Source organism: Homalodisca vitripennis, chromosome 6 (genome assembly GCF_021130785.1).
Source record: "Homalodisca vitripennis isolate AUS2020 chromosome 6, UT_GWSS_2.1, whole genome shotgun sequence".
Taxonomy (NCBI): Eukaryota; Metazoa; Arthropoda; class Insecta; order Hemiptera; family Cicadellidae; genus Homalodisca; species Homalodisca vitripennis.
In genome coordinates, this window is record NC_060212.1 from 5,688,212 (window position 1) to 5,714,949 (window position 26,738).

Genomic DNA, 26,738 nt, shown 5'->3' on the forward strand with positions numbered 1-26,738 from the left:
GACCCAATAGAAAAAGAAACGATATTGAATTATGTATAACTTCTATAAAATCCGCTGTCGATTTGTAACAATAATTCATCGTGTTTATAGGTATATCGATTCTCCAATAATGGTTGTAACATTTTAATATGCAAATATAAAAGTATAAGGTATTAGGTGAAACTTTAACTAGAGGTCTGTTTTAATGGGTAAAATTTCGCTTATTTGTATAGTGGGCAAAGATATATGAATTCTAAATTGTGGCTAATTTTTTTTTTAAATATTGATGTATCAAAATAAAATCATAATTTCATAGTTATTTCGGTTCTCCAAAAAACTTCCGTAATATTTTTACGTGCAAATACAGGAGTATTAGATATTAAGTGAAATCACGTGTATTTTCCAAAAGTAGCATTATCTTTACATGAATAAGGTGTATAGTCCATTGTTATAACTAAAACATCCGATGAAAACAGTGATTAATTCATGTAAACGTAAATTACAGTTGACTGTTTATGTTCAAATATGTCATAAATAAATTATATTAGTGTTTTTTAATAAATGTATATCGATTTTATTTGAAACCGTAATTGTTATAAAAGTTAGTCTATATACTTGATTTTAAAACGTGTTACACAGGTCAATAAATATTGGAATGCATGCTTGGAGTAATCCTTATCAAACAGTGAGTTGTTCCTACAAAAATATGACAGAAAAACTTATACCATTTAACCATCAGAAATGTAGCGGTGTCCTTTTTCTTTAAAGCGCTTTTACCTTATTAATTTAAACTAGATATACTTTTGTAGTCTTTCTTGAATATCACTTCTTTTTTTTCATGCACGTGGTGTCATTCTGACCCGAAAGTAATTTCAAATTGAAATTATTATTGACTTTTTAGTTGTTTGGATTGAGTACAAGTATCGAACTGGGTTGATTTATAATTACAAAGTATTACGTTTATATTAAAATTTGAAAAATTCTGTATTTTGCTATCTTATAGTAAAAAAAGGATTGACATATCTGGCTACGACTAAAATATGTGTTTCTCATATTCTAATAGATCTATATGCTGATATCCATCCGTGTGTTGATTGGATGATCACATCATCTCGATATCAAGTAATGATAGTGGAACCTCGAATGTAACAAGCAGCTCTGTTGATCTTTCATAATTGATATATATATATATATATATATATATATATATATATATATATATATATATATATATATATATATATATATATATATATATATATATCGTTTTATGTTTAACATTTGGGCGTTAGTGACATACACATTGAGTTCAACGCACAATATATGATGTCATTTCATTTATCAAAATAATTTAGTCTTGTCAAGAGCATAAAAAGATGTACCCTGTCATATTTAAGCCTTAGATGACTTATTGTATGAGTTAGTTAAAAAGACATGTCAAATACTGCAATGATATATATATATATATATATATATATATATATATAAAGATTTAGAAACGTAGGGTTACTGATTGTTTTGTAGTTGTAATTAATATTTTTATAAATTTGGGGAAGCGTTTTTAGTTGCTATCCTGTCAATAACCATGTATTGTCGGGAACACTTACATTATTAATTGTAATATATATTTTTATCCTACAATTCCAGACTTAATTGTCATTTATAAACAGTGTATACTCCCATACTTGGCATTAAATTAAAAACATCAGTTTGTTAAGTGGAATAAACACCACAAATAATACCACTCCAAAACGAAACTTTGTACCTTAACAAAGCTTGGGCGGAGATGTCAAGATATAAGGAGGGTCCAGGTGTCGGCAGCAACCCTCCCTGCTATTATCCTGCATCTAACCCTCCCCACACTCATCCCACAAACATAAACAGAGATCAGTAAAAGCCGCTCACGCTTTTCTTCAGAACGAATGGGTCAAAGTACTTTAGACCGTATATAAGTTAAATTATAACACTGCATCATTGTGCTTTTAACAACTAGTTTTTTAGTAGTTAGTTCTGGTGAATATCCTAATAATATTATAAATTCAAAAGTACATTTAGTTGTTTGTTACTTTTATTGCTTTAAAGATTTACCCAATTTTACTAAAATGTAAAATAGACTTTATTAGGTTACGATATATGGTTATAGATCTTAACTTATTTCGAAAATTAGTTAACTAAAATTAGTTACTTATTAATATATCAATGAAGCCACCAACTCTTGATTATATAAACATCCTTGCAGATAACAATCACAGTTTTTACGAGATATAAATATTATCGTTGGTATAATGGGTACAAAACAACAGTTAAAAAAAACAGTTGGCTAAATTTAACAGGTTATTTAAAATAATATTTCATAACTTTAAAGACTAAGATGAAAATTGTTCACTACTTTCGCAAAGCCCGTTGAAATTTGCGAAATAAAAGCAGGCCTATATTAATACCAGGGATCCTAAGACTGTCCATGCAACACATTTACAGTATATTTATAATATTATTACGGTATACAGGGAATCTGCCAGTCTTTAAAAGATTTGGTACCATCAAGGTTTTGGCAGAGAGTTAGAAAATGTATTGGTCTTATGGATGACTATGATGGCAACGAGAAAATATCAGTATAATTAAATTTCTAAGCAATCTGAGTACAAGCTAAGAAGATTTAAACATCTGTTACTTTTGATTCCTATAGTAGAGATAAAACTAATAAAGTGGAATGTTTTAATCTTTTGGCAATATTCTATTTTAGAACCGTCTAGGGTTGTAATACAATCCATAGCTTAATGGAACAACGATATGCTATGATTATGAAAAAAATATAAATGAATCACATATCGATGTGTATCGAGAAATATATAATTTGTATACTTTATACTTTGCATAAAACTTTATGTACACATAGATAAGTATGAGTTTTATAATTTATCCAAACATTGAATTTGGTTGAGTGTCATTGAAGGCTCAATCATTTTCTATTATGTTTGTATGAAAAACTCTTTAGTTGTACGACGACCTGTATATCTGTCTGGTCACAGCACATCCATAAAATTACCTTGTTATAGATTATGACATTATAAATAATAAATGTTACAGGTTAGAAGTTTTGCAAACAACTTAACGAAACCTGATACAATATACGAGGTTTGTTGAACACTTACCTTGTTTAAAGTTAAAATACAAAACTGATATTGATTTATCACCGTACTACATACATTGAATAAAAAATATACAAAATAAGGTAATCTAAACAATTATTTTGGAGCAAGCAACTAAAACATTCACGCGAAATTGTTGATAAATAGACAAGTATTAAAAGGCTTATGAAAAGACTTTTAATGTATTGAAATCGTCAAGTAAAAAAAACGTATTTAAGAAAATATATTTAATTTATTAAGTATAATAGTTTATTGCTTTCAACGTTATTAGTTCTTTAATACTGTATATTTACCTACACTTTATTAAACTGTTTCTCTCATTATAATTAATTATACATATCGATATGAACATGAATAAGTTCCGCGGTTCCCACATATTACAGCAGAGATATGCTAATATGGTCGTAAATATTAAACCAGTTGCGATGGAAACAGCGGCGCTTATCACTTTGAAATACTGGTCTGATAGCAGAGGACTGTCGAGTGAATAGCAAACGTTTAAGGGATATCATATTTATGTTCTTGTATAACTTAAATTGCCTTAAATATTTATGGTGTATAGTGTATGATTTACAGATAGTTAAAGACCATTAGTTCCAACAATTGACAAACATCAACAATCCTTTGTAGTATTATTCAATGGAACATTGTAACTGAAGGAAATAATGATACGTGTGTTATTTTATTTTATTTATATAACATAAATACCCTAAAATACAATTTGATTGAAAACTTCGGTGATTTTAAATATTAAGTCTATTCTTTTAACCTATTAATCTGTCTATATATGTTATGAAGGTTTGAGTTACCAGTAGACTCTTACAGTGGGTGACTCAATGTCTAGGTTAAGCGTTAAATTTTAAAACGTTGGCAACACAATCCATTTCATCACTCGTTACAATGTTTCAAACGCCTTGACAATTAACTATGATGAAACACCTGATACAGCTAAACATATTTCCAACTATCTGTGGAGTAAGGTATGCCTATTTTAGAAAAGCTACATTCAGAAATATCTTCTATAATAAAGTACTCAGATAGATTCAAAATTGTTTAAAATATATATGCCATTCAAATTTTCTTTTATACGAACAACGGTCTATTCTTCAACACCTATGACTTACGAGTATGTTGTGGTCGTTAAATAAAAATACACTTTAGCAATTTAATCCATTTATTCGCTCTGTGTCATTATTAAGATTCCTAGAGAAACACCTTTTTAAAATCATCCTGAGAAGCTTCCTAAAACAACTATGAGGTATCAAATGTTATTGAAACTTCCAATCTCAGCTCTCATAACTTTCTCTTTGCTTCAGACGGGTTCGAAATAGGCAATAACGGTGACGAGATTTAGTCCGTTAATGTTTATAAGATAGGTTCTGTAGCTTCTGTGAGTTAGGTTATGGTCATCGGAGGAAAACTACATCTCGGCAACATTCTGTGCTGTAACATATCATGTCTACAAGAACTCCACCCTTATCTAGAAAACTTCCGTGTGATTATATCTAGGAATAAACTAGTGGTTTAAGGTAGTGCAATACAAACTAATGAGTGAACAGGTGTGTTCATGTCAGGTGGCAATGGCTCCCACAGGAATTTCACATTTCCTCCAACAAGGAAGTTAATCGGACCATTATTGCGAAAAAAATTCTGTTCTCTAGCAAATGTGAGGTAAGCTATAGTCATTCGAAGAAAACTATATTTCTGCATTCTTTCAGAAAAGTTACTGCTTGTCATGTTTCAGAAATTACTACTGCAGGAGATTTATCTCGGACCTTAATATAGAATAAGAAGCTTCCCATAGGAACTTTTAGTGTTTTTTAATTATAAACATAATTAAATTTTCTGAACTGCCGACCCATTACTAAAGGAAGGAGTTTTTATATTCCCTCTAATAGTTACGTCACCCGGATAGTAAAAATTAAATATGATACTATAATTAATGAGGTAAGTTACGATTATTTGAAGAATACTAAACCTTAGCTTCTTATTCTATTGCATTACTGAAAGTAAAGGTAAATATGTTATAACAGTTTTATTTAGAATTTCTTTAAAACTATTCGAAGCTAATTAGTTTGAAGAAATTTATGGAGTATATTTCACTAGATATTATCCACCGAATACTTACTTTATATGATGCAAAGGGATTGTTAAACTACTGCTTAGTTATCCTTGATTAATCCAAGAACGCAAACTTTTATCAAAATCCATAAATATGTAAAAATTATTCTTACAGTTTTTTTTAATGTATAATTTGTTGCTCTACCATCCTTTAGGATAAATTCTCCAAAATCACACACTGTAAGAATTAAATTCATACCAAGTTTATGACATAAGTCCATATAAATAAAGAGACTAATTATCGTTGTTGTGTATTAGCACTGAGAAAGTAGAGGCTTTTACTAGAACTGCTGATAGATTATCTAACTATATAATTAACTATTGACATCAATGAGAATTTATTGCTGAATCACCTATAGTAACAAGGATTAAGAATAATTAGTATTTATATAATAAAATGGTGACTGTTTTAAAACTTTGTAGTACTAATACAATAATATCGTATTACGATAATTACATAACCCATAGGCAGACTATACCCCTCTAAATAATATTTGAATTGATATACAGCAAAGTAAATATGCTGGAGATAGGTAACATTGGGATCACTGTGGTTTTAAACCGCAGGGAAAGTTTGTCATGTGTTCTTATACCACAGAATCTGTTACAACATTTCAAAACTAACAATGAAGTAATATTCAGTCAGAGGTAGTATCGGTTGGTACTCTTCTGTTTAAGGTATGGTCTGTAAAATTTTACTGTAAGTCATTGTGGGTTAAAAGTATGCACTATAGTTAAAAATCTAAATTCTAATTACCTAAAAAATTACACCGTACAGTGCAATACATTCTTAAAATATATATTTTTCAACATTATTAATTAATTAATAATTTTAATACTATTTTATTGTTATTGATATTAACATGAGTTCAAACACTGCAGGAGAACACGTATTTCTAATATAATCGTAACCTCGTGGAGGGATGAATTCTGCCTGGTCTATACCTTTAATTTGAGCCTACAGTATGTACAGCCAAACCGATATATGACTAATATCTGGGCAACCCTATTGATGTCATGTAGTGGTGCACTGGTGCACCAATAACGGCAAACTTCAAAATATTGAATGAAAGAGTATAATATAATACGTCTAGTGTTTTGCAACATCATACTGCTGGAGTTAGGAGGTTTCCTAATTATTAAATTCTGGCGGAAGCTGATCATAACGGCATTCTAAAACTGCGCACTTTGACTGGAAAGGCAAAAAAGAGCTGGCCTCATCTCCTCCCAAAATGATATAACTGGGATACAATTCTCAAAATACTTCCACAAGATCTCGACATTAAAAATCAGCCTTCACCCAAAACCTAACTCATACTTAAAAACTTACCAATCCAGGATCAATCTCAAATCTAATTAAGTTATAAAGTGCAACTAAGGAATACGACTTATTTTCATGTATTAATACAAAATTTTTTTGTACAACACTTAATTGGGGATAAAAAAATTATATTTTTCCACAAAATATAAGTATTTAATAAAGTATATATTTATTTTAAACAAAATATTAAATAGTTATTAGTGAAAAAAAAACTGTATTGCCAAAATCAAGCAATTGCTTCTAACAAACTTTTGCACTTTAACTAATTAATAAAGGTTAAAACTAAAAGGGATTGTATACTGTAAATGCATTATATTTAAAATTTAAATTATAAATGTATCATTGGACTATTATAATTTTCATATGAACCGTTTTACAAGTGACACCAGTATAATACATCCACCTAGAATGTAGAGAAGGAAGCCGCGGGCATTGTTTTACTTGTGTTAATGCTGTTCTACCACAGACATTTTTCAAACACTCCAGAACAATCAACCAGTTAATATTCCCGTTTTCAAACTGACACCAGTATAATAAATCCACCTAGAATGTAAGGACTAAAGTCGCGGGCAATGTTTGTCTTGTGTTATTGTTGTTATACCACAGACATTGTTCAAACACTCCAGAACGAACAACCAGTAAATATTCCCGTTTTCAAACTGATACCAGTATAATAAATCCACCTAGAATGTAAGGACTAAAGTCGCGGGCAACGTTTGTCTTGTGTTATTGTTGTTATACCACAGACATTGTTCAAACACTCCAGAACGAACAACCAGTAAATATTCCCGTTTTCAAACTGACACCAGTATAATACATCCACCTAGAACATAAAGACGAAAGTCGCGGGCAATGTTTTTCTTGTTTTATTGTTGTTATACCACAGACATTGTTCAAAACACTCAAGAACAAACAACCAGTAAATATTTCTCTTTACAAACTACCCCAGTATAATACATCCACCTAGAATGTAAGGACTAAAGACGCGGGCAATGTTTGTCTTGTGTTATTGATGTTATACCACAGACATTGTTCAAACACTCCAGAACAATCAACCAGTAATTATTCCCGTTTTCAAACTGACACCAGTATAATAAATCCACCTAGAATGTAAGGACTAAAGTCGCGGGCAATGTTTGTCTTGTGTTATTGTTGTTATAGCACAGACATTGTTCAAACAATCCAGAACAATCAACCAGTAATTATTCCCGTTTTCAAACTGACAATAGTATAATACATCCACCTAGAATGTAAAGACGAAATTTGCGGGCAAGTTTGCTTTGTGTTATTGTTGTTATACCACAGACATTGTTCAAAAACTCCAGAACAAACAACCAGTAAATATTCCTCTTTACAAACTGACACCAGTATAATACATCCACCTAGAATATAAAGACGAAAGTCGCGGGCAGTGTGTGTCTTGTGTTATTGTTGTTATACCACAGACATTGTTCAAACACTCCAGAACAAACAACCAGTAAATATTCCCCTTTACAAACTGTCACCAGTATAATACATCCACCTAGAATGTAAAGACGAAAGTCGCGGGCAGTGTTTGTCTTGTGTTTTTGTTGTTATACCACAAACATTGTTTAAAACACTCCAGTACAAACAACCAGTAAATATTCCTCTTTACAAAACTGACAGCTGTATAATACTTCCACCTAGAATATAAAGACGAAAGTCGCGGGCAGTGTTTGCCTTGTTTTATTGTTGTTATACCACAGACATTGTTCAAAACACTCCAGAACAAACAACCAGTAAATATTCCCCTTTACAAACTGACACCAGTATAATACATCCACCTAGAATGTAAAGACGAAAGTCGCGGGCAGTGTGTGTCTTGTGTTATTGTTGTTATACCACAGACATTGTTCAAACACTCCAGAACAAACAACCAGTAAATATTCCCCTTTACAAACTGTCACCAGTATAATACATCCACCTAGAATGTAAAGACGAAAGTCGCGGGCAGTGTTTGTCTTGTGTTGTTGTTGTTATACCACAAACATCGTTTAAACAATCCAGTACAAACAACCAGTAAATATTCCTCTTTACAAAACTGACAGCAGTATAATACATCCACCTAGAATATAAAAACGAAATTCGCAAGCAGTGTTTGTCTAGTTTTATTGTTGTTATACCACAGACATTGTTCAAAACACTCCAGAACAAACAACTCGTAAATATTCCTCTTTACAAACTGACACCAGTATAATACTTCCAACTTGAATATAAAGACGATAGTCTCGGGCAGTGTTTGTCTTGTTTTATTGTTGTTATACCAAAGACATTGTTCAAACACTCCAGAACAAACAACCAGTAATTATTCCCGTTTTCAAACTGACAATAGTATAATACATCCACCTAGAATGGAAAGACGAAATTCGCGGGCAAGTTTGCCTTGTGTTATTGTTGTTATACCACAGACATTGTTCAAAAACTCCAGAACAAACAACCAGTAAATATTCCTTTTTACAAACTGACACCAGTATAATACATCCACCTAGAATTTAAAGACGAAAGTCGCGGGCAGTGTTTGTCTTGTTTTATTGTTGTTATACCACAGACATTGTTCAAAACACTCCAGAACAAACAACCAGTAAATATTCCTCTTAACAAACTGACACCAGTATAATACATCCACCTAGAATATAAAGACGAAAGTCGCGGGCAATGTTTGTCTTGTTTTATTGTTGTTATACCACAGACATTGTTCAAAACACTCCAGAACAAACAACCAGTAAATATTCCTCTTTACAAACTGACACCAGTATAATACATCCACCTAGAATGTAAAGACGAAAGTCGCGGGCAGTGTTTGTCTTGTGTTATTGTTGTTATACCACAAACATTTTTTAAACACTCCAGTACAAACAACCAGTAAATATTCCTCTTTACAAACTGACACCAGTATAATAAATTCACCTAGAATATAAAGACGAAATTCGCAAGCAGTGTTTGTCTTGTTTTATTGTTGTTATACCACAGACATTGTTCAAAACATTCAAGAACAAACAACTAGTAAATATTCCTCTTCACAAACTGACACCAGTATAATACATCCACCTAGAATGTAAAGACGAAATTCGCGGGCAATGTTTGCCTTGTGTTATTGTTGGTCTACCACAGACATTGTTCAAACACTCCAGAACAAACAACCAGTTAATATACCTCTTTACAAACTGACACCAGTATAATACATCTACCTAGAATGTTAAGACGAAATTCGCGGGCAATGTTTGCCTTGTGTTATTTTTTTTATACCACACACATTGTTTTAACACTCCAGAACAAACAACCAGTAAATATTCCTCTTTACAAACTGACACCAGTATAATACATCCACCTAGAATGTAAAGACGAAAGTCGCGGGCAGTGTTTGTCTTGTGTTATTGTTGTTATACTACAAACATTGTTTAAACACTCCAGTAAGAACAAACAGTAAATATTCCTCTTTACAAACTGACACCAGTATAATACATCCAACTAGAATATAAAGACGAAAGTCGCGGGCAGTGTTTGTCTTGTTTTATTGTTGTTATACCACAGACATTGTTTAAACACTCCAGAACAAACAACCAGTAAATATTCCCCTTTACAAACTGTCACCAGTATAATACATCCACCTAGAATGTAAAGACGAAAGTCGCGGGCAGTGTTTGTCTTGTGTTATTGTTGTTATACCACAGACATTGTTTAAACACTCCAGAACAAACAACCAGTAAATATTCCTCTTTACAAAACTGACAGCAGTATAATACATCCACCTAGAATATAAAAACAAAATTCCCAAGCAGTGTTTGTCTTGTTTTATTGTTGTTATACCACAGACATTGTTCAAAACACTCCAGAACAAACAACTCGTAAATATTCCTCTTTACAAACTGACACCAGAATAATACTTCCACCTAGAATATAAAGACGAAAGTCTCGGGCAGTGTTTGTCTTGTTTTATTGTTGTTATACCACAGACATTGTTCAAACACTCCAGAACAAACAACCAGTAATTATTCCCGTTTTCAAACTGACAATAGTATAATACATCCACCTAGAATGGAAAGACGAAATTCGCGGGCAAGTTTGCCTTGTGTTATTATTGTTATACTACAGACATTGTTCAAAAACTCCAGAACAAACAACCAGTAAATATTCCTCTTTACAAACTGACACCAGTATAATACATCCACCTAGAATTTAAAGACGAAAGTCGCGGGCAGTGTTTGTCTTGTTTTATTGTTGTTATACCACAGACATTGTTCAAAACATTCCAGAACAAACAACTAGTAAATATTCCTCTTTACAAACTGACACCAGTATAATACTTCCACCTAGAATATAAAGACGAAAGTCGCGGGCAGTGTTTGTCTTGTTTTATTGTTGTTATACCACAGACATTGTTCAAAACATTCCAGAACAAACAACTAGTAAATATTCCTCTTTACAAACTGACACCAGTATAATACTTCCACCTAGAATATAAAGACGAAAGTCGCGGGCAGTGTTTGCCTTGTGTTATTGTTGGTCTACCACAGACATTGTTCAAACACTCCAGAACAAACCAACCAGTTAATATACCTCTTTACAAACTGACAATTGTATAATACACTCACCTACAATGTAAAGACGAAATTCGCGGGCAATGTTTGCCTTGTGTTATTGTTGGTCTACCACAGATATTGTTCAAACACTCCAGAACAAACAACCAGTTAATATTCCTATTTACAAACTGACACCAGTATAATACATCTACCTAGAATGTAAAGACGAAATTCGCGGGCACTGTTTGCCTTGTGTTATTTTTGTTATACCACACACATTGTTCAAACACTCCAGGACAATCAACCAGCAAATATTCCCCTTTACAAACTGTCACCAGTATAATACATCCACCTGGAATGTATAGACGAAATTCGCGGGCAATTATTGCCATGTGTTATTGTTGTTATACCATAGACATTGTTTAAAACACTCCAGAAGAAACAACCAGTTAATATTCCTCTTTACAAACTGACACCAGTTTAATACATAAACCTAGAATATAAAGACGAAAGTCGCGGGCAGTGTTTGTCTTGTTTTATTGTTGTTATACCACAGACATTGTTCAAACACTCCAGAACAAACAACTAGTAAATATTCCCCTTTACAAACTGACACCAGTATAATACATCCACCTAGAATGTAAAGACGAAAGTCGCGGGCAGTGTTTGTCTTGTTTTATTGTTGTTATACCACAGACATTGTTCAAACACTCCAGAACAAACAACCAGTAAATATTCCCCTTTACAAACTGACAATAGTATAATACATCCACCTAGAATGTAAAGACGAAAGTCGCGGGCAGTGTTTGTCTTGTTTTATTGTTGTTATACCACAGACATTGTTCAAACACTCTAGAACAAACAACCAGTAAATATTTCCTTTACAAACTGACACCAGTATAATAAATCCACCTAGAATATAAAGACGAAATTCGCAAGCAGTGTTTGTCTTGTTTTATTGTTGTTATACCACAGACATTGTTCAAAACATTCCAGAACAAACAACTAGTAAATATTCCTCTTTACAAACTGACACCAGTATAATACTTCCACCTAGAATATAAATACGAAAGTCGCAGGCAGTGTTTGTCTTGTTTTATTGTTGTTATACCATAGACATTGTTCAAAACACTCCAGAACAAACAACCAGTTAATATTCCTCTTCACAAACTGACACCAGTATAATACATCCACCTAGAATGTAAAGACGAAATTCGCGGGCAATGTTTGCCTTGTGTTATTGTTGGTCTACCACAGACATTGTTCAAACACTCCAGAACAAACAACCAGTTAATATACCTCTTTACAAACTGACACCAGTATAATACATCTACCTAGAATGTAAAGACGAAATTCGCGGGCAATGTTTGCCTTGTGTTATTTTTGTTATACCACACACATTGTTTAACACTCCAGAACAATCAACCAGTAATTATTCCCGTTTTCAAACTGACAATAGTATAATACATCCACCTAGAATTTAAAGACGAAATTCGCGGGCAATGTTTGCCTTGTGTTATTGTTGTTATACCACAGAATTGTTCAAAATCTCCAGAACAAACAACCAGTAAATATGCCTCTTTACAAACTGACACCAGTATAATACATCCACCTAGAATATAAAGACGAAAGTCGCAAGCAGTGTTTGTCTTGTTTTATTGTTGTTATACCACAGACATTGTTAAAAACACTCCAGAACAAACAACCAGTTAATATTCCTCTTCACAAACTGACACCAGTATAATACATCCACCTAGAATGTAAAGACGAAATTCGCGGGCAATGTTTGCCTTGTGTTATTTTTGGTCTACCACAGACATTGTTCAAACACTCGAGAACAAACAACCAGTAAATATTCCCCTTTACAAACTGACACCAGTATAATACATCCACCTAGAATGTAAAGACGAAAGGTGCGGGCAGTGTTTGTCTTGTGTTATTGTTGTTATACCACAGACATTGTTCAAACACTCCAGAACAAACAACCAGTAAATATTCCCCTTTTCAAACTGACAATTGTATAATACATCCACCTAGAATGTAAAGACGAAAGTCGCGGGCAATGTTTGTTTTGTTTTATTGTTGTTATACCACAGACATTGTTCAAACACTCCAGAACAAACAACCAGTAAATATTCCCCTTTACTAACTGACACCAGTATAATACATCCACCTAGAATATAAAGACGAAATTCGCGGGCAATGTTTGCCTTGTGTTATTGTTGTTATACCACAAAAATTGTTCAAACACTCCAGAACAAACAACCAGTAAATATTCCCCTTTACAAACTGACACCAGTATAATACATCCACCTAGAATGTAAAGACGAAAGTCGCGGGCTGTGTTTGTCTTGTGTTATTGTTGTTATACCACAGACATTGTTCAAACACTCCAGAACAAACAACCAGTAAATATTCCCCTTTGCAAACTGACACCAGTATAATACGTCCACCTAGAATGTAAAGACGAAAGTCGCGGGTAGTGTTTGTGTTGTTTTATTGTTGTTATACCACAGACATTGTTCAAACACTCCAGAACAAACAACCAGTAAATATTCTCCTTTACAAACTGACACCAGTATAATACATCAACCTAGAATATAAAGACGAAAGTCGCGGGCAGTTTTTGTCTTGTTTTATTGTTGTTATACCACAGACATTGTTCAAACACTCCAGAACAAACAACCAGTAAATATTCCCCTTTTCAAACTGACAATAGTATAATACATCCACCTAGAATGTAAAGACGAAAGTCGCGGGCAGTGTTTGTCTTGTGTTATTGTTGTTATACCACAAACATTGTTTCAAACACTCCAGTAAGAAACAACCAGTAAATATTCCTCTTTACAAACTGACAACAGTATAATACATCCAACTAGAATATAAAGACGAAAGTCGCGGGCAGTGTTTGTCTTGTTTTATTGTTGTTATACCACAGACATTGTTCAAAACACTCCAGAACAAACAACCAGTTAATATTCCTCTTCAGAAACTGACACCAGTATAATACATCTACCTAGAATGTAAAGACGAAATTCGCGGGCAATATTTGCCTTGTGTTATTGTTGTTATACCACAGACATTGTTCAAACACTCCAGAACAAACAACCAGTAAATATTCCCCTTTTCAAACTGACAATAGTATAATACATCCACCTAGAATATAAAGACGAAAGTCGCGGGCAGTGTTTGTCTTGTTTTATTGTTGTTATACCACAGACATTGTTCAAACACTCCAGAACAAACAACCAGTAAATATTCCCCTTTACAAACTGACACCAGTATAATACATCCACCTAGAATGTAAAGACGAAAGTCGCGGGCAGTGTTTGTCTTGTGTTATTGTTGTTATACCACAGACATTGTTCAAACACTCCAGAACAAACAACCAGTAAATATTCCCCTTTGCAAACTGACACCAGTATAATACGTCCACCTAGAATGTAAAGACGAAAGTCGCGGGCAGTGTTTGTCTTGTTTTATTGTTGTTATACCACAGACATTGTTCAAAACACTCCAGAACAAACAACCAGTAAATATTCCTCTTTACAAACTGACACCAGTATAATACATCCACCTAGAATATAAAGACGAAAGTCGCGGGCAGTGTTTGTCTTGTTTTATTGTTGTTATACCACAGACATTGTTCAAACACTCTAGAACAAACAACCAGTAAATATTCCCCTTTACAAACTGACACCAGTATAATACATCCACCTAGAATGTAAAGACGAAAGTCGCGGGCAGTGTTTGTCTTGTGTTATTGTTGTTATACCACAGACATTGTTCAAACACTCCAGAACAAACAACCAGTAAATATTCCCCTTTACAAACTGACACCAGTATAATACATCCACCTAGAATGTAAAGACGAAAGTCGCGGGCAGTGTTTGTCTTGTTTTATTGTTGTTATACCACAGACATTGTTCAAAACACTCCAGAACAAACAACCAGTAAATATTCCCCTTTACAAACTGACACCAGTATAATACATCCACCTAGAATATAAAGACGAAAGTCGCGGGCAGTGTTTGTCTTGTTTTATTGTTGTTATACCACAGACATTGTTCAAACACTCCAGAACAAACAACCAGTAAATATTCCCCTTTTCAAACTGACAATAGTATAATACATCCACCTAGAATGTAAAGACGAAAGTCGCGGGCAGTGTTTGTCTTGTGTTATTGTTGTTATACCACAGACATTGTTCAAACACTCCAGAACAAACAACCAGTAAATATTCCCCTTTACAAACTGACACCAGTATAATACATCCACCTAGAATGTAAAGACGAAAGTCGCGGGCAGTGTTTGTCTTGTTTTATTGTTGTTATACCACAGACATTGTTCAAAACACTCCAGAACAAACAACCAGTAAATATTCCCCTTTACAAACTGACACCAGTATAATACATCCACCTAGAATGTAAAGACGAAAGTCGCGGGCAGTGTTTGTCTTGTTTTATTGTTGTTATACCACAGACATTGTTCAAACACTCCAGAACAAACAACCAGTAAATATTCCTTTACAAACTGACACCAGTATAATACATCCACCTAGAATATAAAGACGAAAGTCGCGGGCAGTGTTTGTCTTGTTTTATTGTTGTTATACCACAGACATTGTTCAAACACTCCAGAACAAACAACCAGTAAATATTCCCCTTTTACAAACTGACACCAGTATAATACATCCACCTAGAATGTAAAGACGAAAGTCGCGGGCAGTGTTTGTCTTGTGTTATTGTTGTTATACCACAGACATTGTTCAAACACTCCAGAACAAACAACCAGTAAATATTCCCCTTTACAAACTGACACCAGTATAATACATCCACCTAGAATGTAAAGACGAAAGTCGCGGGCAGTGTTTGTCTTGTTTTATTGTTGTTATACCACAGACATTGTTCAAAACACTCCAGAACAAACAACCAGTAAATATTCCCCTTTTCAAACTGACAATTGTATAATACATCCACCTAGAATGTAAAGACGAAAGTCGCGGGCAATGTTTGTCTTGTGTTATTGTTGTTATACCACAGACATTGTTCAAACACTCCAGAACAAACAACCAGTAAATATTCCCCTTTTCAAACTGACAATAGTATAATACATCCACCTAGAATATAAAGACGAAAGTCGCGGGCAGTGTTTGTCTTGTTTTATTGTTGTTATACCACAGACATTGTTCAAAACACTCCAGAACAAACAACCAGTAAATATTCCCCTTTACAAACTGACACCAGTATAATACATCCACCTAGAATGTAAAGACGAAAGTCGCGGGCAATGTTTTGTCTTGTGTTATTGTTGTTATACCACAGACATTGTTCAAACACTCCAGAACAAACAACCAGTAAATATTCCCCTTTTACAAACTGACACCAGTATAATACATCCACCTAGAATGTAAAGACGAAAGTCGCGGGCAGTGTTTGTCTTGTGTTATTGTTGTTATACCACAGACATTGTTCAAACACTCCAGAACAAACAACCAGTAAATATTCCCCTTTTCAAACTGACAATTGTATAATACATCCACCTAGAATGTAAAGACGAAAGTCGCGGGCAATGTTTGTCTTGTTTTATTGTTGTTATACCACAGACATTGTTCAAACACTCCAGAACAAACAACCAGTAAATATTCCCCTTTACAAACTGACACCAGTATAATACATCCACCTAGAATATAAAGACGAAAGTCGCGGGCAATGTTTGTCTTGTTTTATTGTTGTTATACCACAGACATTGTTCAAACACTCCAGAACAAACAACCAGTAAATATTCCCCTTTTCAAACTGACAATAGTATAATACATCCACCTAGAATGTAAAGACGAAAGTCGCGGGCAGTGTTTGTCTTGTGTTATTGTTGTTATACCACAGACATTGTTCAAACACTCCAGAACAAACAACCAGTAAATATTCCCCTTTTACAAACTGACAACAGTATAATACATCCACCTAGAATATAAAGACGAAAGTCGCGGGCAGTGTTTGTCTTGTTTTATTGTTGTTATACCACAGACATTGTTCAAAACACTCCAGAACAAACAACCAGTAAATATTCCCCTTTACAAACTGACACCAGTATAATACATCCACCTAGAATGTAAAGACGAAATTCGCGGGCAATGTTTGTCTTGTGTTATTGTTGTTATACCACAGACATTGTTCAAACACTCCAGAACAAACAACCAGTAAATATTCCCCTTTTCAAACTGACAATAGTATAATACATCCACCTAGAATATAAAGACGAAAGTCGCGGGCAGTGTTTGTCTTGTTTTATTGTTGTTATACCACAGACATTGTTCAAACACTCCAGAACAAACAACCAGTAAATATTTCCCCTTTACAAACTGACACCAGTATAATACATCCACCTAGAATGTAAAGACGAAAGTCGCGGGCAGTGTTTGTCTTGTTGTTATTGTTGTTATACCACAGACATTGTTCAAACACTCCAGAACAAACAACCAGTAAATATTCCCCTTTGCAAACTGACACCAGTATAATACATCCACCTAGAATGTAAAGACGAAAGTCGCGGGTAGTGTTTGTGTTGTTTTATTGTTGTTATACCACAGACATTGTTCAAACACTCCAGAACAAACAACCAGTAAATATTCTCCTTTACAAACTGACACCAGTATAATACATCAACCTAGAATATAAAGACGAAAGTCGCGGGCAGTTTTTGTCTTGTTTTATTGTTGTTATACCACAGACATTGTTCAAACTCTCCAGAACAAACAACCAGTAAATATTCCCCTTTTCAAACTGACAATAGTACAATACATCCACCTAGAATGTAAAGACGAAAGTCGCGGGCAGTGTTTGTCTTGTGTTATTGTTGTTATACCACAAGAAATTGTTCAAACACTCCAGAACAAACAACCAGTAAATATTCCCCTTTTACAAACTGACACCAGTATAATACATCCACCTAGAATGTAAAGACGAAAGTCGCGGGCAGTGTTTGTCTTGTGTTATTGTTGTTATACCACAGACATTGTTCAAACACTCCAGAACAAACAACCAGTAAATATTCCCCTTTGCAAACTGACACCAGTATAATACGTCCACCTAGAATGTAAAGACGAAAGTCGCGGTTAGTGTTTGTGTTGTTTTATTGTTGTTATACCACAGACATTGTTCAAACACTCCAGAACAAACAACCAGTTAATATTCCTCTTCAGAAACTGACACCAGTATAATACATCTACCTAGAATGTAAAGACGAAATTCGAGGGCAATATTTGCCTTGTGTTATTGTTGGTCTACCACAGACATTGTTCAAACACTCCAGAACAAACAACCAGTAAATATTCCCCTTTTCAAACTGTCAATAGTATAATACATCCACCTAGAATATAAAGACGAAAGTCGTGGGCAGTGTTTGTCTTGTTTTATTGTTGTTATACCACAGACATTGTTCAAACACTCTAGAACAAACAACCAGTAAATATTCCCCTTTACAAACTGACACCAGTATAATACATCCACCTAGAATGTAAAGACGAAAGTCGCGGGCAGTGTTTGTCTTGTGTTATTGTTGTTATACCACAGACATTGTTCAAACACTCCAGAACAAACAACCAGTAAATATTCCCCTTTTCAAACTGACAATTGTATAATACATCTACCTAGAATGTAAAGACGAAATTCGCGGGCAATATTTTTTCCTTGTGTTATTGTTGGTCTACCACAGACATTGTTCAAACACTCCAGAACAAACAACCAGTAAATATTCCCCTTTTCAAACTGTCAATAGTATAATACATCCACCTAGAATATAAAGACGAAAGTCGCGGGCAGTGTTTGTCTTGTTTTATTGTTGTTATACCACAGACATTGTTCAAACACTCTAGAACAAACAACCAGTAAATATTCCCCTTTACAAACTGACACCAGTATAATACATCCACCTAGAATGTAAAGACGAAAGTCGCGGGCAGTGTTTGTCTTGTGTTATTGTTGTTATACCACAGACATTGTTCAAACACTCCAGAACAAACAACCAGTAAATATTCCCCTTTTCAAACTGACAATTGTATAATACATCCGCCTAGAATGTAAAGACGAAAGTCGCGGGTAATGTTTGTCTTGTTTTATTGTTGTTATACCACAGACATTGTTCAAACACTCCAGAACAAAACAACCAGTAAATATTCCCCTTTACAAACTGACAATAGTATAATACATCCACCTAGAATATAAAGACGAAAGTCGCGGGCAGTGTTTGTCTTGTTTTATTGTTGTTATACCACAGACATTGTTCAAACACTCTAGAACAAACAACCAGTAAATATTCCCCTTGACAAACTGACACCAGTATAATACATCCACCTAGAATATAAAGACGAAATTCGCGGGCAATGTTTGCCTTGTGTTATTGTTGTTATACCACAAAAATGGTTCAAACACTCCAGAACAAACAACCAGTAAATATTCCTATTTACAAACTGACACCAGTATAATACATCCACCTAGAATATAAAGACGAAATTCGCGGGCAATGTTTGCCTTGTGTTATTGTTGTTATACCACAAAAATGGTTCAAACACTCCAGAACAAACAACCAGTAAATATTCCTATTTACAAACTGACACCAGTATAATACATCTACCTAGAATGTAAAGACGAAATTCGCGGGCAATGTTTGCCTTGTGTTATTTTTGTTATACCACACACATTGTTCAAACACTCTAGAACAAACAACCAGTAAATATTCCCCTTTACAAACTGACACCAGTATAATACATCCACCTAGAATGTAAAGACGAAAGTCGCGGGCAGTGTTTGTCTTGTGTTATTGTTGTTATACCACAGACATTGTTCAAACACTCCAGAACAAACAACCAGTAAATATTCCCCTTGACAAACTGACACCAGTATAATACATCCACCTAGAATATAAAGACGAAATTCGCGGGCAATGTTTGCCTTGTGTTATTGTTGTTATACCACAAAAATGGTTCAAACACTCCAGAACAAACAACCAGTAAATATTCCTATTTACAAACTGACACCAGTATAATACATCTACCTAGAATGTAAAGACGAAATTCGCGGGCAATGTTTGCCTTGTGTTATTTTTGTTATACCACACACATTGTTCAAACACTCTAGAACAAACAACCAGTAAATATTCCCCCTTACAAACTGATACCAGTATAATACATCCACCTAGAATGTAAAGACGAAATTCGCGGGCAATGTTTGAATTGTGTTATTGTTGTTATACCATAGACATTGTTCAAAACACTCCAGAAGAAACAACCAGTTAATATTCCTCTTTACAAACTGACACCAGTTTAATACATAAACCTAGAATATAAAGACGAAAGTCGCGGGCAGTGTATGTCTTGTTTTATTGTTGGTCTACCACAGACATTGTTCAAACACTCCAGAACAAACAACCAGTAAATATTCCCCTTTACAAACTGACACTAGTATAATACATCCACCTAGAATGTAAAGACGAAAGTCGCGGGCAGTGTTTGTCTTGTGTTATTGTTGTTATACCACAGACATTGTTCAAACACTCCAGAACAAACAACCAGTAAATATTCCCCTTTTCAAACTGACAATAGTATAATACATCCACCTAGAATGTAAAGACGAAAGTCGCGGGCAATGTTTGTCTTGTTTTATTGTTGTTATACCACAGACATTGTTCAAACACTCCAGAACAAACAACCAGTAAATATTCCCCTTTTCAAACTGACAATTGTATAATACATCCACCTAGAATGTAAAGACGAAAGTCGCGGGCAATGTTTGTCTTGTTTTATTGTTGTTATACCACAGACATTGTTCAAACACTCCAGAACAAACAACCAGTAAATATTCCCCTTTTCAAACTGACAATAGTATAATACATCCACCTAGAATATAAAGACGAAAGTCGCGGGCAGTGTTTGTCTTGTTTTATTGTTGTTATACCACAGACATTGTTCAAACACTCTAGAACAAACAACCAGTAAATATTCCCCTTTACAAACTGACACCAGTATAATACATCCACCTAGAATGTAAAGACGAAAGTCGCGGGCAATGTTTACCTTGTGTTATTGTTGTTATACCATAGACATTGTTCAAAACACTCCAGAAGAAACAACCAGTTAATATTCCTCTTTACAAACTGATACCAGTTTAATACATAAACCTAGAATGTAAAGACGAAAGTCGCGGGCAGTGTTTGTCTTGTGTTATTGTTGTTATACCATAGACATTGTTCAAAACACTCCAGAAGAAACAACCAGTTAATATTCCTCTTTACAAACTGACACCAGTTTAATACATAAACCTAGAATATAAAGACGAAAGTCGCGGGCAGTGTATGTCTTGTTTTATTGTTGTTATACCACAGACATTGTTCAAACACTCTAGAACAAACAACCAGTAAATATTCCACTTTACAAACTGACACCAGTATAATACATCCACCTAGAATGTAAAGACGAAAGTCGCGGGCAATGTTTGCCTTGTGTTATTGTTGTTATACCATAGACATTGTTCAAAACACTCCAGAAGAAACAACCAGTTAATATTCCTCTTTACAAACTGACACCAGTTTAATACATAAACCTAGAATATAAAGACGAAAGTCGCGGGCAGTGTTTGTCTTGTGTTATTGTTGTTATACCATAGACATTGTTCAAAACACTCCAGAAGAAACAACCAGTTAATATTCCTCTTTACAAACTGACACCAGTTTAATACATAAACCTAGAATATAAAGACGAAAGTCGCGGGCAGTGTATGTCTTGTTTTATTGTTGTTATACCACAGACATTGTTCAAAACACTCCAGAAGAAACAACCAGTTAATATTCCTCTTTACAAACTGACACCAGTTTAATACATAAACCTAGAATATAAAGACGAAAGTCGCGGGCAGTGTATGTCTTGTTTTATTGTTGTTATACCACAGACATTGTTCAAAACACTCCAGAAGAAACAACCAGTTAATATTCCTCTTTACAAACTGACACCAGTTTAATACATAAACCTAGAATATAAAGACGAAAGTCGCGGGGAGTGTATGTCTTGTTTTATTGTTGTTATACCACAGACATTGTTCAAAACACTCCAGAAGAAACAACCAGTTAATATTCCTCTTTACAAACTGACACCAGTTTAATACATAAACCTAGAATATAAAGACGAAAGTCGCGGGCAGTGTTTGTCTTGTGTTATTGTTGTTATACCACAGACATTGTTCAAACACTCCAGAACAAACAACCAGTTAATATTCCTCTTTACAAACTGACACCAGTATAATACATCCACCTAGAATATAAAGACGAAAGTCGCGGGCAGTGTATGTCTTGTTTTATTGTTGTTATACCACAGACATTGTTCAAAACACTCCAGAAGAAACAACCAGTTAATATTCCTCTTTACAAACTGACACCAGTTTAATACATAAACCTAGAATATAAAGACGAAAGTCGCGGGCAGTGTATGTCTTGTTTTATTGTTGTTATACCACAGACATTGTTCAAACACTCTAGAACAAACAACCAGTAAATATTCCCCTTTACAAACTGACACCAGTATAATACATCCACCTAGAATGTAAAGACGAAAGTCGCGGGCAATGTTTGCCTTGTGTTATTGTTGTTATACCATAGACATTGTTCAAAACACTCCAGAAGAAACAACCAGTTAATATTCCTCTTTACAAACTGACACCAGTTTAATACATAAACCTAGAATATAAAGACGAAAGTCGCGGGCAGTGTTTGTCTTGTGTTATTGTTGTTATACCATAGACATTGTTCAAAACACTCCAGAAGAAACAACCAGTTATATTCCTCTTTACAAACTGACACCAGTTTAATACATAAACCTAGAATATAAAGACGAAAGTCGCGGGCAGTGTATGTCTTGTTTTATTGTTGTTATACCACAGACATTGTTCAAACACTCCAGAACAAACAACCAGTTAATATTCCTCTTTACAAACTGACACCAGTTTAATACATAAACCTAGAATATAAAGACGAAAGTCGCGGGCAGTGTTTGTCTTGTGTTATTGTTGTTATAGTTGTCAAACACTCCAGACAAACAAATAATTCATATTCTATCGTGGGTAATTTACACGAGCATGACAACGCTTGAGTATAGTGAGTGAAGCCAAATGCAACAATTTCTTGGGTTATTATTGCTATAGTAGTTAAACACTCCAGAACAAACATGTACCGTTGTTTAGTTGTACTTCATTTAGTACAAATTTTCTGAACCCAGTGCCTAGTGGTTTGTATAAGTTACAACCAATGTTCTTTGGACTGAATTCTTGGTAGATTGATATCCTGATTGTCACGCGTATTAAATTATTTTCTCGGGAACTTTCTAGCTGCCGAACCTCACTACCGAAGCTACATTTCGCGCGCATTGTCCGTAAGACAAATTTTTATTTTTGTATCATAAGTTAGTCCTTTCATGCGAGACATCTATTTGAATGTAATGTAAAGTAAAATTATATCTTGTAAAATAACTTACCTTGAATGTGTTTTATTTGTAAGATTAACTTGGATAATATTAGTGGCGAGGTCGTTCTGACGAGCCCACATTGTCGTGATTATAATTTAACTCGATAAATGGCTAATATCGTTGCGATTTTTAGGCGTGTTGCAGTTCACTCTTCGAGCTCAATTTTTGAGTTCATGCTCAGTTACTGTTTTAGACTTCCAGTCTACTAATCTTCCCCTTTTCCGACTACAGCCTTATTTTCGAGCCAAGAATGCTGACACCCGCGTTTGTGAGACGAGTTCATCGTAAAGGGACGTTATTTTTAAAGTTTTAATAATTATATATTTCGAAGGTACAATCCATAGAACATTGGAATATTTAGGCCTATCCCATGGTATCATATTTAAGTTACTTCATACTGTATTTGGCAGCAATGTGGTAATACTTTATTTTATTTTACCAACTAGAAGTAGTGCTTTATGTTTTTTTGCCAATATTAATTCGAATGCCAGTAATAATAAATTAGAATTTCGAGTATATATTACTACGACCTCAGCGGTATCCAACCCCGTGTGTACTGTCTATTCGGTACAATATCTGTCGTTATAAAACCTCATATTTCTGTCTGACACGCAACATTATTTTCCAGAATTTATTCTCATAATTCACACTAGATAATATAAAGCTGACAGAAACAAGCTCTCTATAAATCTGACAATTGCTGTTTTATTATAGTGGAATGAGCCAGCTGGGCTTGTCTGCTTTGTTATGCTACCCCATCAAATCAGAATAATTATGACAAAGCGTAGATTTGAACACTGTATTGACTTAACGCTAAACGAATTGAGAACATAGAGAACTACCTAAACACATACTGCTTATATGTAAATTCATAAATGCAAATATATTTATTATATTAACTAATATATCTTCCTTATAGCACTTACCTGCTTTATAATATGCCTTTTCTGATGACAAAATATATCCCTGGAGCTACCCAGCTAACGTGTGTGCTACATAATACGTATACTTTGTTTGAAGTAACGTTATAGACCGTGACTTTACTTTTCTATTGAAAAGCGTTTAGTTACGGGTAGCTTAATTGTATAAAAAATATTTTTAAATGAGCCCGACTTAAACACTTAAATTTCGCAAAAATCTAAATGATACAAACCATTTACCATTGAAACCCATCATTTCACACTGAAGGGTAAAAACTAAGTTTGCGTGTTGAATGTAAAACAGCAAACTTGGACAAAAGATAAGAGCTATCACAACGACTCTGTTTTATGAAAATGTGAAGCGATAACTCATAAGGGAGACTTTCTTTATAATCTGTTACGAAACAATGTAAAAGTGTTACGCATGTTAACCGAAACTGTCAGTCTATCTGTCCAGATCTATAGAATAAAATGAGCTATATAGATTAGAATATTGTGTTAAAAACTTAGCAAATCTTGTTACGTAATATGTTGTACGACGTAAAATATCATACATGAATTGTAAACTATTGTTACAGGACAATATTTTTAATGCTACATTGTAATGGATTTTTCCATATCTAAACACTAATACTAAACTATCATTTAATGTGAAAAAATACTATTTATACATTTTTAAAGTTACTTAGGGTACCCAATGATTGTATTTAAACAGCAATGACACATTTTTATAATAATCTTTTTTTATGAAATATCCAATATATTCGTACGAGATCTCTAAGCTAAATTTAAAATTAAATAAAGTAGCTGTATTTTTTGTATGATGTGAAAAAATCTTCGTTCTTGTGATAACCAAGTAAACTCCTTAGATACATAACAATGCTTAGTTTACTTGTACAAACGTAACAAACATGAGGACTTGTAACGCTGTTCTGATACATGTGTAGGTGCACAACAGTAGATATTTGCCTCTTGTATACTTGTACAGATGTAACAAACAAGAGGACTTGTAACGCTGTTCTGACACCAGTGTAGGTGCACAACAGTAGATATTTGCCTCTTGTATACTTGTACAGATGTAACAAACAAGAAAACTTGTAACGCTGTTCTGACACCAGTGTAGGTGCACAACAGTAGATATTTGCCTCTTGTATACTTGTACAGATGTAACAAACAAGAGGACTTGTAACGCTGTTCTGACACCAGTGTAGGTGTACAACAGTAGATATTTGCTTCTTGTATACTTGTACAGATGTAACAAACAAGAGGACTTGTAACGCTGTTCTGACACCAGTGTAGGTGTACAACAGTAGATATTTGCTTCTTGTTTACTTGTACAGATGTAACAAACAAGAGGACTTGTAACGCTGTTCTGACACCAGTGTAGGTGCACAACAGTAGATATTTGCCTCTTGTATACTTGTACAGATGTAACAAACAAGAGGACTTGTAACGCTGTTCTGACACCAGTGTAGGTGTACAACAGTAGATATTTGCTTCTTGTATACTTGTACAGATGTAACAAACAAGAGGACTTGTAACGCTGTTCTGACACCAGTGTAGGTGTACAACAGTAGATATTTGCTTCTTGTTTACTTGTACAGATGTAACAAACAAGAGGACTTGTAACGCTGTTCTTACACCAGTGTAGGTGCACAACAGTAGATATTTGCCTCTTGTATACTTGTACAGATGTAACAAACAAGAGGACTTGTAACGCTGTTCTGACACCAGTGTAGGTGTACAACAGTAGATATTTGCTTCTTGTATACTTGTACAGATGTAACAAACAAGAGGACTTGTAACGCTGTTCTGACACCAGTGTAGGTGTACAACAGTAGATATTTGCTTCTTGTTTACTTGTACAGATGTAACAAACAAGAGGACTTGTAACGCTGTTCTGACACCAGTGTAGGTGCACAACAGTAGATATTTGCCTCTTGTATACTTGTACAGATGTAACAAACAAGAGGACTTGTAACGCTGTTCTGACACCAGTGTAGGTGCACAACAGTAGATATTTGCTTTTTGTATACTTGCACAGTCACGACTACACTATTCTAGATTTCTTCAGGGCACAGTTATAGTATGCGTTCCCAGAAGCTTACCTTCAACTCACGATAATAATAGCGGAGCTTCTTCGTTTTTTATCACTTACATCGAAGAGATTTTGCATGTGCTTGTGCTTTTTGCTGGTACTGT